The sequence below is a fragment of the Balaenoptera ricei genome, chromosome X (assembly GCF_028023285.1).
Source record: "Balaenoptera ricei isolate mBalRic1 chromosome X, mBalRic1.hap2, whole genome shotgun sequence".
NCBI lineage: Eukaryota > Metazoa > Chordata > Mammalia > Artiodactyla > Balaenopteridae > Balaenoptera > Balaenoptera ricei.
The window spans coordinates 121749250-121762331 of record NC_082660.1 but is presented as its reverse complement, the minus strand read 5'-3'; positions in this window follow the sequence as shown (position 1 = coordinate 121762331).

Sequence of the window (13082 nt, the reverse complement as noted above, 5' to 3'; positions counted from 1 at the left end):
GTACACACAACCCAGTAACGCAACAAACTACACATAAAACAGTAAACAGGCACACAACAAATTAAACACACAACAGGATAAACACACGCACGTAACAGCAAACACACAGAAGCACAAATACTAGACATGCACAGTGTACACTTAGCCTGTGCACACCAAACATGCACACAGCACACTACACAGCAAACTCACTAGACACACACAGAATCAGTGCCGTTTTCAAACCACAGGGCTAATCAGCTTCGAATTCTCAACATTTTCAAATGCAAAAGTGGGGGGCGGGAATGGGGATTGTGAGGTGGAATTTTCTTCCCTCTGAACTGCCAAGGCTTTGCCCTCTTCTACTCCTACCCGGAGAAGCATACAGTGACCTCGGGAACTTCTTACCCTTAAGGATTGACTTTCCAGGGTTGTGTGTGGGATCACTGTCCCCTCTCCTGTCTGGTGCGAGGTCTTTCTGGACATAATGACCAGGTTCAGACAGGGCTATAAATCCACTCATTTTTTGTCCAGCGGGGCATTTGCGAAGACTGTAGGAGAGTGAGAGTGAAAAGAAAAGGCGGCGAGAAAGATGGCTGTGATTGTCACACCCCGAAGAGAGCCGAGCCCCAAAGTCAGCGCCTTGAGGCAGCCTCACAGCCTGGCCGCCATCTCTCTGTAGGAAACCGAACATCTGATCAAGTTCAGAGGCGCTTGGCGAGACCGCCTCAAGCAGCGCTTTATAACTGCAGCCTTTCACTTCCTGCCCCCCCAATCCGCCTGGCCTGGTCAAGACTTCACCTTCTTTCTTTGCCAGTTTGCTGGGGGGAAACCCTGCCGGTAGCGCACTTACGTAGTCACCCCCTCCCTTCAAACTCGCCCCAATTCTCCCTCTACATCAGAGCTCTCTCCCCAGGTTGGAAGGTGAGTTCACTGCTGACTTAAATTATTACATCTACTGAAAACAGGCTCTCCAAGACTGGCTTCCGTGCTGCTCAGCAGAGGGTTTCTTTGCGGGGGGGCGGGGCGGGGGGAGGAAATGTTCACTGAAGAACAAATAAGCCTAAATCATGCAAATGAATTCCCTGGAGTCAGGTTTACAAAAAGGGATGATTGCTTTTCTTTCTTTTTCCCATTTCTTCCCCCTTCCCCCTTTTATAGTCTCCCTTCCTTCTACCTCTCTTCACCTCCCACCAAGCCGCACGGACCCTGGGCGCACAGCTGGTCTGAAAAAGTTTGGATTTCCTACCGGCGCCATCCCCGAGGAGAGCGGGGCCCGGGCGCGGAGAGGAGGTGGCTCTCGAGCCCTAACCCGGCCAGCGCTGATGCGAGGGTTTCCGGAGAGCCCCGCCAGGTACCCCGAGAACCAGGGGCCCGGCGCGTTTGGGAGTCCGGGCCGGCAGCGGGGCGAGGAGCCGAGGAAGGAGGGCGCCGAGGGAGCCTCGCCTGCCCCTTTGCGGGGAGGGGTCCCGAGCGCAGGGCAGGGGCTGTCGCCGCCGCTGACCTACCCGGTGCCCAGTGTCCGTTTTGATATGGCCACATTCCGATAATTAATTGCCTCCAGCACGTGCTCTGTAGTCCCAGGAACAAAAAGGCATAATTCAATTAGGTCATCAACCGAGAAGTGGGGAGGGGGGATGCTTGTTAAGGGGCCGACCTGAGGCGGTTCAGCCAGGCCAAAACCCCGGGCGGTGGAGCCCTTCCTGGGGCAGCCCGGCCCAGCCCGAGTGTGCGACTCTGAGGGGGTGTCGTTGCTCGTTGGGGCGCAGGGACCCCCGATGCCCCCAAGAGGACGAGGCTGGGGACTTTGTGAGCAGCAGGGCAGAGGCAGGCCATTTCGAATTCTATTTCGGTTGGTCTGAGTGGAGGTTTCTTTCTGGGGAGGGGGAACCCTGACCCTTGGAACGCGATAGAAAGCGAAATACCTCCAGATACAGCAAGTTGCTGCAAAAGAAAACAATCCCCCCCCCCCCGCAAAGCAAACCACTTCTGTTGGGCAATAATAATAATAATAAGCGAAGTTCTCCTGATTACCTGCAGCCCCCGCCCCTCAACTTACTTTTCGGAGGAGACTCTGAGAACAACTTCGGGGGACAGGGGGCTTTAGGGAGCTGAGTCTGAGAGCAGAGTGGTGGCGGAAAGAGGCAAGTGAAGAAAAGTTTTTTTCTGCACACAGGCTGGGTCGAGGCAGAAGAGAGCTCTGGTTTCTTCGTTTCTCAGGTAGAGGAAGGAATCACTGGGCAGGGCAGGGCAGGGCAGGGCGACTGGAATCCAGGGGTCGTGGTTCTTATTTTATGCTAGAACCGAGGCTCCCTCGGCAGCTTTGGCTTACTGGGGTTTACATGTGTATTAGGCGGCGTAAATTAACCAATAAATCTCTTTTATGCGTCCCCCAGTTGTATGTGGTCTGGTCTAAATATCCACATGTCTGTACGGATAGGAAATATAATGGGATCCTTTCCCTCACACTGAGTTCAAACAGTAAATAGGAAAAAGATTTATTTTCATGCCCAAATCTGAAGCAATAAATAAAATCAGAGAAACTGATCATTGCCAAACGAGCAAAGCATTTGAGCCAGAATTTTAGGATCCATCTTGGAGAAGCAGGAGGGAAACAGAACGTCCAGAGGGGCAGTAGGGACGAACTGGTTTCTCCATACAACCCAGAGCCCCACTCTGCAGCACTTTTCTCTTCAATCCAGCCTACTAAAAAACAAAACATGTACAGCAGTTGTGCTATCGGGCAGAATTTCTTCCTAAACACATTTTCCGTGGCGGACATGAAATTATCCTAAGTCGGAGACCTAGCAATTTTAAGTCCAAGGGAAACACTGCGGTCTTTTCTTCTGTTTTGTATTTAGAAAAGACTTGCAATCTAACACTCGCAACATTTTAAAGACCCTTTAAACCCAGCAAGGGGATTTCCGTTCTGCCAATGCTTCCTGATTTATTTCAATAAATGAATCTTTGAATCCAGGAAAGGAATTATTCCAAGAAGCTGAATTTGGTCCCCCTGCCTCTTCCTAGCGAAGCACAAAGTGTTTCTCGTTGAAACATGTCCTTGAAACTCACCATTATTCGCAATTTTTTTTCCTGGTAAACGACAATTTCTTTACATCAATCCCCACCCTCTCTTCAGAGTCCCAGATCTTTTTAAAAGAAAAACTGCAAATCGCAATAAAAAATGAAGGGGGAAGAAAGCTGGGAAAGGAATGCGTTTTTAACTCCTCTTTATTTTTATGCTAAGGTAAAGCTCTTAATTGGCTTCAGGGGCCGAGCTAAACTATCGATCTCGGGAGCTCCGGGACTAGGGGACACTCATCAACCGCTCATTTGGGGTCCAGATTTTATTGGCTACATCAGAGTTTTCACTACCCTCTCATCATTTGACAAAAATTTTATAAGTCCTGGATACCTTTAAATTCAATATAGAATGAACAAATAGATATTGTTAACCAACCCTTTTTAAAAATCCGTTTTGTCTTTGTCCTCTGCAGTCCACCACATATCGCTGCCCAATGTAATGAAATGCAAACCAGACAGGAATGAGACATTTTCATTCATTGTACTTGTCAATCAAGGCTGTGCAGATAGATAGACAGATAAACGATAGATAGATATTTGAACTTCAGAGACACAGGCTGAAGTAAATAGGGTTGAACTTGGAGAAAGGCAGGAAGTTGAACTAGAGCTATCAGAATCTAGTTTGAGATTATGAAGAGAGCCCTGGAAATGCAGGAAATGGAGTGAAACCCTAGGCAGTGGGCAGTGTTCTGTCACTAGCCAAGTCTGGGTGCCAGGCTCATGGTGAGCCATGGTCCTGGCCCACCAGGACCTGCAGCCAATGAGTACCTTTATTGCCCTGGGGGTGCCTAAATGTTAGCCTCCAGACTCTAAGGTACACTGGGAGGGGCTCTGGATGCCAGAAGGACAAGTCACATTGAAAGAAGACTTCCCCTTCCCTTGGGATCAGAACCCTTTGTAGGTAGGAAAGCACTTAGGCAAGCGGAGAGGGAGATCCAGGCAGGGGCAGAAATACGCAATGATGCATTTGATATGTGATTCCAAATCCTCCCCCAGTCACCTGAAGAGATGGAGGAAGGAGAATGGATTTGGGGTGCAAAGCTTGCCTAACATTCTGGAGCTCTCATTTACCCAGGGTCCCAAGTTCCTTCTAACTGCTAAATGCTCCATTAGTCATAGTAAATGATTTCGGCTCCAAAACAAGTGGAGAGAAGCCTTGACTCTCCTGAGGTACTTACTCATTCATTTCCCTGCTTTGAGACAGGATCCTGCAGCCAAGGTGACAGGAAGGGTACCTCTGGAGCACATCATGGCTTCTGGCAGTGACTCTCATCCTTGATGCCCCCGGCATCCCAGCTCCACTTCCCTATTCCAGGCCTCTTCCACCATTCGCTCTTCCTCCTTCCCTTCTCCCTGGGGGGCAGATGCTGCATTACCTGAGTTATCTTCCCTTTTGCCCAAATTGGAGTGAGAATCCCTGCCACCTAAAGAAATGCTGTCCCTGGCTCATTCAACTCCCAAGGAACTTTATATAGTTCAGGAGCGGCATTTTTAAAATCGAATTGCCTGTGGTTTTTGCATTTGGTTTGGATTCACTCCTCTAGTCCTTTCCTAGTGAAGGGACAGGAGGAAAGGGCTTTGATATTAAAACAAAGCATGGGGGCCTCCCTTCTCACCTCTTCCCCCACCCCCAAACAGAGTGGAGGTGAATTAGACTAACTTGTAGCATGAATGTGATTTGGCAACTGGCAAACCGAATCTGGCCTGTTGTATTTGTATGGCCCCAGGAGCCAAGAATTTTTTTTTAATCTTTAAAGAGTTAGAAGTAGAAAAAGAAGCAGGAGGAGAAGGAAGGGGGTGGGGAGATTATGCTACAGAGACTGAATGTGACTTGCAAAGCTAAAATATTTTCTATATGACGCTTTACAGAAAAGGTTTGCTGACCCCTGGACTTAGAGGTTGAACGGCAGCCTTCACGGAAGCTAGGTATTCCTAACCGGTGGGTTTTATCCACCATCACTCTCCTACTTTTCAAGCTTCATTTTGCATGAGATGATTTTTTTTCAGCCTCACATGTCAATTATTTCCGGGGATAACTTTGGCTTTGGAGAAAGGCGAATAGTAGAGTCAAGGGAGGATGAGCCCGAGGGAGAGTGAGAGGACAAGAAGAGAGGAGAAAGGAGAAAGAGTTGTGAATATCTCAATCCGTGACTGGGTGACCTCTGACCCTGAGGGTGGTTTTATTGTCTTTCTTCTTTGGCTAGAGATACATAGTTTATTGACCCTTTCTGCATGATTGAGCCCTGAGGGGCAACTGCAGCCGCCAAACCCAGCGACACTTGTGAGCCCAGGCTAAGGCCGTTGAGCAGCCTGCCTTCAGGAAGCCCAAGGGAAGCGACCCCAGTTCCCCCGGCCTGAGGGTCTCTGAGGAAGAGAGGTCAACTCTTCCCCAATTCAACTGCTCCTCCTCAGCGAGGGCCTGGACTTCATCCCTCGCCTCTCTCTCTCCCAGAAACACTCCCTCCCTTTCTCCCATGGACAAATGCTGTCAGCCAGTACACTTGGGCAAGGATTTTAGGCCCCCTCCCTTTGAATGCCCCTCCTTTCTTTAAAACTATAAAGGTAGGTTAATATAAAGATCCCAGGGTGCTCCCAACAACCTTAGCTTGTCCTCTTACGTTTGTCTCTCCCCTCCTCTTCTTTCCTCCCAGACTCCAGCCCTATCAGGAATTTCTCTACAAGGTTGAAATTTCTCCCTGCCCTCAACCTTTGTCCCCTCAGACTCAGTTTTTGTAGATCACACTTCACCTTTTGAACCTGGCCCAGGCTGGCAAACAGAGTCAACAGTTCCTCCAGACACAAGGAGTCACTCCACTCTGGGATGCTCAGTTAAATTTGAATGTCAAATAAACAATGATTTTCTTAAGTATGTCCCAAATATTGCATGGGAGATACTTACACTGAAAGATTAGTCCTCCTTTGTCTGAAATTTGAATTTAACTGAAAGACCTGTATCTCATCTGGTAACACCAAGATTCAGGCGCCTGGCCTAGAAGGCCTAAATGAGCTGAGGAGCTAGGCTAAATTGCCTCAACAGGGAGAGGCGGCGGACCAGGTATCACGTGCCTAGGGGAGTGGAGAAAGAGGGACTTCCCTGAACCTAGGGTTTTCCACAGGCGCCATTTGCGAAAAATCAGTCTGGGGACCCGTGACCCCAGCAAGCCCAAGGGTGCCATTTCTCTCCAAGCGGGCCAGGAGCCATCTTGGTGGGGCTATGCAGAAGACCGACTTTTTTTTTTTGGCTGCGCTGAGCCGCTGCGGGATCTTAGTTCCCCGATCCCTCAACAGGGATCGCATTTGTGCCCCCTGTGGTGGAAGCGTGGAGTCTTAACCACTGAACCACCAGGGAAGTCCCGAGGGCACGATATTGACAGCAAGCCCCCTCCTGGCCCTGCCTAGAGAAACCCTCAGCTCTCGGAAGGCGGGAGGGGGCCGCAGACCTCTGGGACTAGCCCCCTCCCCTGCTGCCGCTCCCAAACTGCGCCCCCTAGGGCTCCCGCCTCCCCTCTCAGAGCAGGTCCTTAACCCCTTGATGGAAACCCCGTGTGCTACTGACTGCAGGGCCCCCGATAAACAGCAGATGTTGCGGAAGGACTCGTGCACTGGGGACCTTGAGACCCCGTGCCCTGCAGGCCTCGAGGTCCCGTGCGGTGACCTCTTGCCACCCCAGCGGGACCGGAGGCTGGGATTGGTCGGCTTGTCCTTTCCTAATTTGCTCTGCCTGTGTGCACCCGAGGCCCCCTCCCCAGGATCCAAATTCCACACCGACCTGGCCCCCAAAGACCACTGTGCCTTGCCCTCTCCCCCCCCCCCCTTTCGATTTGAGCAAGAACGCCCAATGGGCCCTTGAGGAGTTCCCAGAGCCTGGGGTCCCTCTGCCCAGCCCTGTCCTTCTCTCAACCTCCACACACACACACACACACACACACATGCTTCAGTCAACACCAGTTGTGCAGAAACCCCTTTACAGCCTTCCAGGGCAAAAGGTCAAGTTTTCCTCAGGACCAAGGCCCTTGTGAAATGCATTTTATCAGCAGACATCCATTTTCCTCCCCTCCTGTTTCCCCACCCCATCCCACATTTCTTGATAGAGGTTCTTATCTATCTACCTATAAAATGTAGAGGAAAAAAGCACGGCCTAGAACATTCTTTTCCGCACTCCCTCAGTACTAGTTCCACAGGCTGAATCTGTCCTCAGCTCAGTGGCCTCAAGAACATTCCAGAAGACCCCTCTACCCCCCATCACCTAAGTACCCCTTTCCCACTTAGAAAAAGTTCACTAATTCTTATTTCTCACCTCTCCAGTCTTCCTGAAGTGGTTTTGGCCTCTAAGTATTTCTGAAGCCAAGGGCGCCTCCACTGCCTTCTGATGCAAACTAGCCTTCTTGGTGGTTTATATATAGCCCTTTACCACTGTGAACATCAGTATACACATGCCTGACCTCCCCAGTTTCTAATATGCCCCCTAGGAGTGGAGAGGGACCCATTTCCTTTATGCACACACTTAAAAGCTCCAACTCTGGCCTGATCTGTTATTTTTGTGGTTCTCAGAGAGTTATATTGCAATATCTAGTTTCCTTTGCAGACATCACACCTCCTCAAATTTGGAAGAGGGAGGAGTTGCCTGCCTTCTGCCCCAGAAACAGTAGAATGGAGCCAGGGTTCCCAGGATTGGAAACCCCGGCTCCACACTGGAATCTCCCGGGAATCTTTGAAAGATTCAGATGCCCAGACCACCCCGGAACTTCTGACTCGCTTAGTCTAGGGAGGGGTACCATATTACTATATTTTAAAGCTCCCCAGGTGATTCTAATGAGGGAATCACTGAGCTAGGGTAGGTCAATGGCTGGAGCCTCTTTACTCCAACCCTGCAACCTCCCCCGGCACATTTTGGCCCTGGCGTCACTACGCAGGTCTAAGCTACACAAACTTGTTGTGCTCTGAGAGTAAACGTGGCGTCCCCGCCGCAGACTGCTATCCCTGTCTGTTCCCTTTGCCCACCAGATGTTCCCATGAAGGAGAACCTCACCTTCAACTCCTGCCTCACTCTCTGCTTTCTAGAAATGCACCCTTGCCGTGCCCTGGTCTGAGGTGGAAGAAATCACGAGCATCTGATCAAGAAATGGTTTGCTCTTGGCTCTGGTCCCATTTGTTTGATTTCAACTAAAGAGCTACAGTTTTGCTGTCACAGAACAAAATGTCCACAGGAAGACAGTGAGGGACGGAGCTACTCGAACAAAAGAGCTGTTCTGATCCCACTTCTCTCCATCTTACCCAGTCCAGTCCTGACTTCCTGCCAGAAGAAAGGAAAAGTGGATGTGGATGGGGAGGCATTTCCTCTCACTTGGAACTGTTCCTCAGGAATACTTTCTCTGCTTCCCCCTCCCTCCCCTAGGTGGACTCCCCACGACTGGTGAGGGGGCCTTAGGCCTCTCAGGTTTAGACAGTTACGAGGAACAGAGCTGTCTGGGGATCGTGCAGCTTGGTTCAGGCTCCAGGGACATCTCCGCGAAGTTGTGGAAGGCAGAGAGATGGGGGCAAGTGGTTGCAGCTCAAGTTGCAGAGTGATTTGAAACTTAACTTTTTTTCCTTAGAAAACTTTTTTTTAAAATTCACACAAGCAATACATTAGCTAGTTTCACTCTATTCAAAAAATATTTATAACTTCCTGCTATATGCAAGACACTGTCTTGGGCGCTGTGGGGGAGATAAGAGTAAAGGATGTCACATTGTGACACAGTCTTGCACATGGACCAACAAAACATTTTAATACCTTAAAAACAAATGCTAGGATTTGAAGTTTTAGAATAGGTATTTCATCAATACTATACTGATTGCTTCGAAGTTTGGAGTAACTAATAGAGCTTATTTATTTTTTTAAACATGCCTCTCTGAGTTATGTCTTTTCCAACTCAGATATGTTACTGGAGTTTGCTGGGATGAATACCCAAATTGAACTTTTACAGAAGAGTTTATCTTTTTGTGAGAAAAAAGAAATCAGCTTGAGTTTATTACTTTCTTAATTTGGGGAGTGGCTTCTTCCATTGTATTCTTCTTTTGTCCTGTTCTGCAATATAAAGTCTTCAAGGTCAGAGGCTTCATTTAATATTGCTTACACTCAGGCCCCTCTAAAACAATTTTAAAGATCACTTGGTAACAACTGGAGGCTTATTTTTTATTATTATTAATTTTCCAATTCCGTAACTCCCTGAAATACACACACACAGAGAGAGAAAGAGAGAGAGAGAGAAGACTAGCATGGGAGAGTCCTTTATAGCTCAGTTCCATAGATGAGCTTCATTTCTTGAGCTATGTTGTTATTCTACAGCTGTGGTAGGTTCAAATCATTACTTTGAGTATAATGCTCAAAAAGGTTGGGAGGCAGACTGCTCTGGAAGTGGGCTTGGCACTACTTTGTCATCACACATGTCAGTTAGTTTTTGTTAATTGTTTTTATAAGGTAGACCCATCACAAATACTTTAATGAAAGAAAGCTTTAGAGGATAATACAATGGAGAGAGCATATTATGCATATGCTCTGTAACATCACATTTTCTGATTCATAGAAACCACATATGAAGTGAATTATTTTGATTATTATCAAATGGTCTTTGCAGTTGTCTTTTTTACGTTTCCATCCAAACATATCATATGTTGCTTATGTATGCTATTACACAGAGAGTGTATATGATTTTAAAAAGAGTCCTTGATATTGAAGATCATGACTTTCAGACATTTTCACAAATCCCAATATTCAAACTCCAATACTTGAAAAAAATATTGGGAGTTCCCTGGTGGTCTAGTGGTTAATATTCGGCGCTTTCAGCCCGGGTTCAATCCCTGATCGGGGAACTGAGATCCCAAAAGCTGCGCGGCTCGGGCCAAAAAAAAAAAAGAAAAAAATTTGGTGGGAGAAGTAACAGATCTTCCCCTTTTCCAAAGAGAGGCAACACTGCAGACCTCCTTGCATAGTCAAACATGCTACAGAGGTATTCAGCAGCCCATCCTGCCTTCTGTCTCATTTCCTTGAGTGGAATTAGGTCAGAAGGAAATTTTCCTCTGAGCAAAAGGTGGAAAGGAGGCATCCCAGCCCTGTGGTGGGTCTCCTCACCCCCATCCCTGCTCCCAGGCCGAAAACCTTGACTTTCATTACTAGTTTCAGTAGAAAGAACAAATTTGGTCAGGAGAGGAGGTCTTATGACTAGTCCATCAATTTATGGGGTTGTGTTTTGGCTTTGTCTAGAGGGCCAAATCTACATCTCTTATTCCGCCCCCCAAAGGTTTATATTTTGAATTTTCTGGTCTCACCGCAGAATGAACGAACAATGCTCTCTGAGTGTAAGGCTACAACATGCCTACCATCATTACCTCCCAGCTGGAGCAGCAAATATTGCTGAGAGAGTGCTGCACGGGCCTGCTCTGTGTTAGGCTCAAGGGTTGGGCTGAGACTGAAGCCAGGCCACGGCGTGTCTGGGAGGGAGAAGGTAGTTATTGGTGGAGCTCAAGTCTGCAGAGCTTCTCAAGAATTAAGCGCGTTGTGTGAGTGTGTGTGTGTGTGTGTGTGTGTGTAAGAACATGCCTTGCTTAGGCTCACAACACATCCTACCTTAGCTTCTCCCTCGCCTTTCTTGAGGCGTCACTTATAACAGCGCTTGCGGCGCCCGCGCTTTCAGTGAGCGGACGCTGGCGAAGTCTCCTCTTCCCGTTGGTCCGGACAGAGGAGCCGCTGTTTCGGGACCCAAGGAGGGCGAAGGAGCCGGAAGTCGGAGCCCGAAAGCCGGGGAGTGGGCAGAGCCCCCAGTGCTTATCCTGGTGCCTATCGTTCGCCCCTACCCGCCCAACCTGGAGACCCGAGAGGGCCCGGGGGAGGAGGGACGTCGGCCGCTAGCAGGGGCGGGGGTAGTGGTGGTGCTGGGGGGACGCCGGGGGAGGGGTAAGATGTTGGCTCAGAGCCCGAGCTACTCGGACGGCCTTCGTTCCATTCTGTTCCCTGAAGAGGGACACCTCCTCCCCTTCCTCTCCTCTCCTTCCCCTCCCTCCTCTCTGCCTCCGTGGGGCGCTCAGGTCCTGCCGCTTCGCGAAGCCCCAAAGCCTCAGCCGCCTGATCCTGGCCCAGAGGGCACAAGGGCCTGCGAGCCTAGCTCTGGGGCCGGCCAGCCCTTCCGTTTTCCCTAAAGGGAACCAAGGGGCGCAGCGCCTCGCCTGCCTTCCTTGCCTGCCGCCGCTTGAGAGGGGCTGTTTAATTAAAGGGGAACCCGCAATGTATACGTCAGATAAAAGCAACGCGCAGAATAAACTAATTAAAACATTGTGTTTGCAACACATTTTATTTCTCTCTCTCCATTTTTTGATCTTCGCTGTGTTTTAAAGAAATGTCATCGCACCATAAAGCGAGCCGTGAAACGCTATTTCCTTATAGTGTGCGGCGCTTTTCAAAGGCTAGTGTGATATATTTTAGAAAAGGGATCCCGCTGTGAAAGCTTGCGTGTCTTCCCTTTACCAAACTAAGCTCTTGTCAATCACACGGAGCCCGGTCCAATCACCGAGATCCTTTTTGGAAAGCAGCTCATCCCGCTGTGCTTTTATACCGCGCTCCGCAGCCTGTTTTGATGCATTTTTACCAGCACGTCCAGGGAAATGAATGATGAGGCCGCGGACAGTGCAGGCCTGGCTCCCTGAGCACCCGCCCGGCCCTAACGAGGCGCCGGCGCATTGTGCGCGGCCTGGGCTTTCTCACGTGGCGGTCACTTGGCGGGGGTATCCCGACGCTAACTCGGGTCAATGCTGGGGACCCGGCTTGTCATGGCCGCGCGACAGCTTCCACCCAGCAGCCCCTGGCGTGGATCGGCGAGGCTCAGTAGCCGCCCTCCTGGCCGGTCTGCCCCGGGAAAGCAAGTCCCAGCGCAGCCTGACGCTGCATCTCGACTACAGGGAGTCTTGGGGCCCTCGGGATGCGCCTCCCCTCCAGAGCTGTGGGACCCGCGAGTTTGGGGAGGGGGAGGCACGGCCGGCCACACCCACGAAAGAGGTCTCCTGCTTTGCCCGGTTTAGCCTAGGGCATTGGTTCCCAGCAAGCCTCAGGTTTCTCCTCTCTGTCCCCCTCTCCCTGCCCCATCCTAGCCAGAGGTCCGGGGGGCTTCCCCAGCCTCCTGGGAAAGGCCGTTCCCGCCCCCGGAGCGGCCACGAAACCACTCAGGCCCCAGCAGCTCTCGCAGAACCCCAGCCGTGGAAGAGGGCCTCGGCTAGGGACGCCCACCGGTAGTACCGAATTGGTGGCCTCGGGCCGGACAGAGCTTACAGTTCCCCAATTGGGACGCTTACTGGCCTAATGGACCACGGAGCCGCGGGGACGGCGCGGGCGGCTCTGAAAGGCCAAATATAAACTCGTAAACCACCGCCGAGAGCCCACGAGGGTGAGGGCCTACGCCCGCGCCTTCCCTGGATGCAAGGAAGGGTTGGAAGGAGCCGCCCAGCTCCGGAGTCCCACAGATTTCCCCCCTCCCCCCGATCCCCCACCCTTTAGTCAGTCTCTGTCAGGGCTGGGGGCGCGCGCCCCGCCGGGGTGATGTGGAAGCTTTTGATCTTCACATTGGCTTCCCGGCTCCGGGAGGGGAGACGGGGGAGGAGGCTTTGCGGTCCTCCTTTCCGGCAGCGCCGGAATTGTCGCCTGCTTTTGTTTCCAGTTCCACTTCGAACTTGAACCAGGAGAGTGCGGTTTGGCTAAGGTCTCAGGGGATGAACAAGTGAAAACTGTGTGAGATTTATGCGTTTGTAGAATAGACAAAAGTCTGCATTTCGGAATAGTCCAGAGTGAGTCCATTCTGCCTCTCTGCCTCTCATTTCTCTCTCTCTCGCTCCCTCTCTCTCACACACTGGTGCAGACCCGCCCCAGCCTCCAGTTACACGCGCCCCCCGCGCACATGTTCCGTGTCCACCGGACTGCGACACTTCCCCTCCAGCGCCCAAGAGCACCTCTTTCCCCCACCTGCCACTTTCTTTCTTTAGCATTCCCCAAAGGG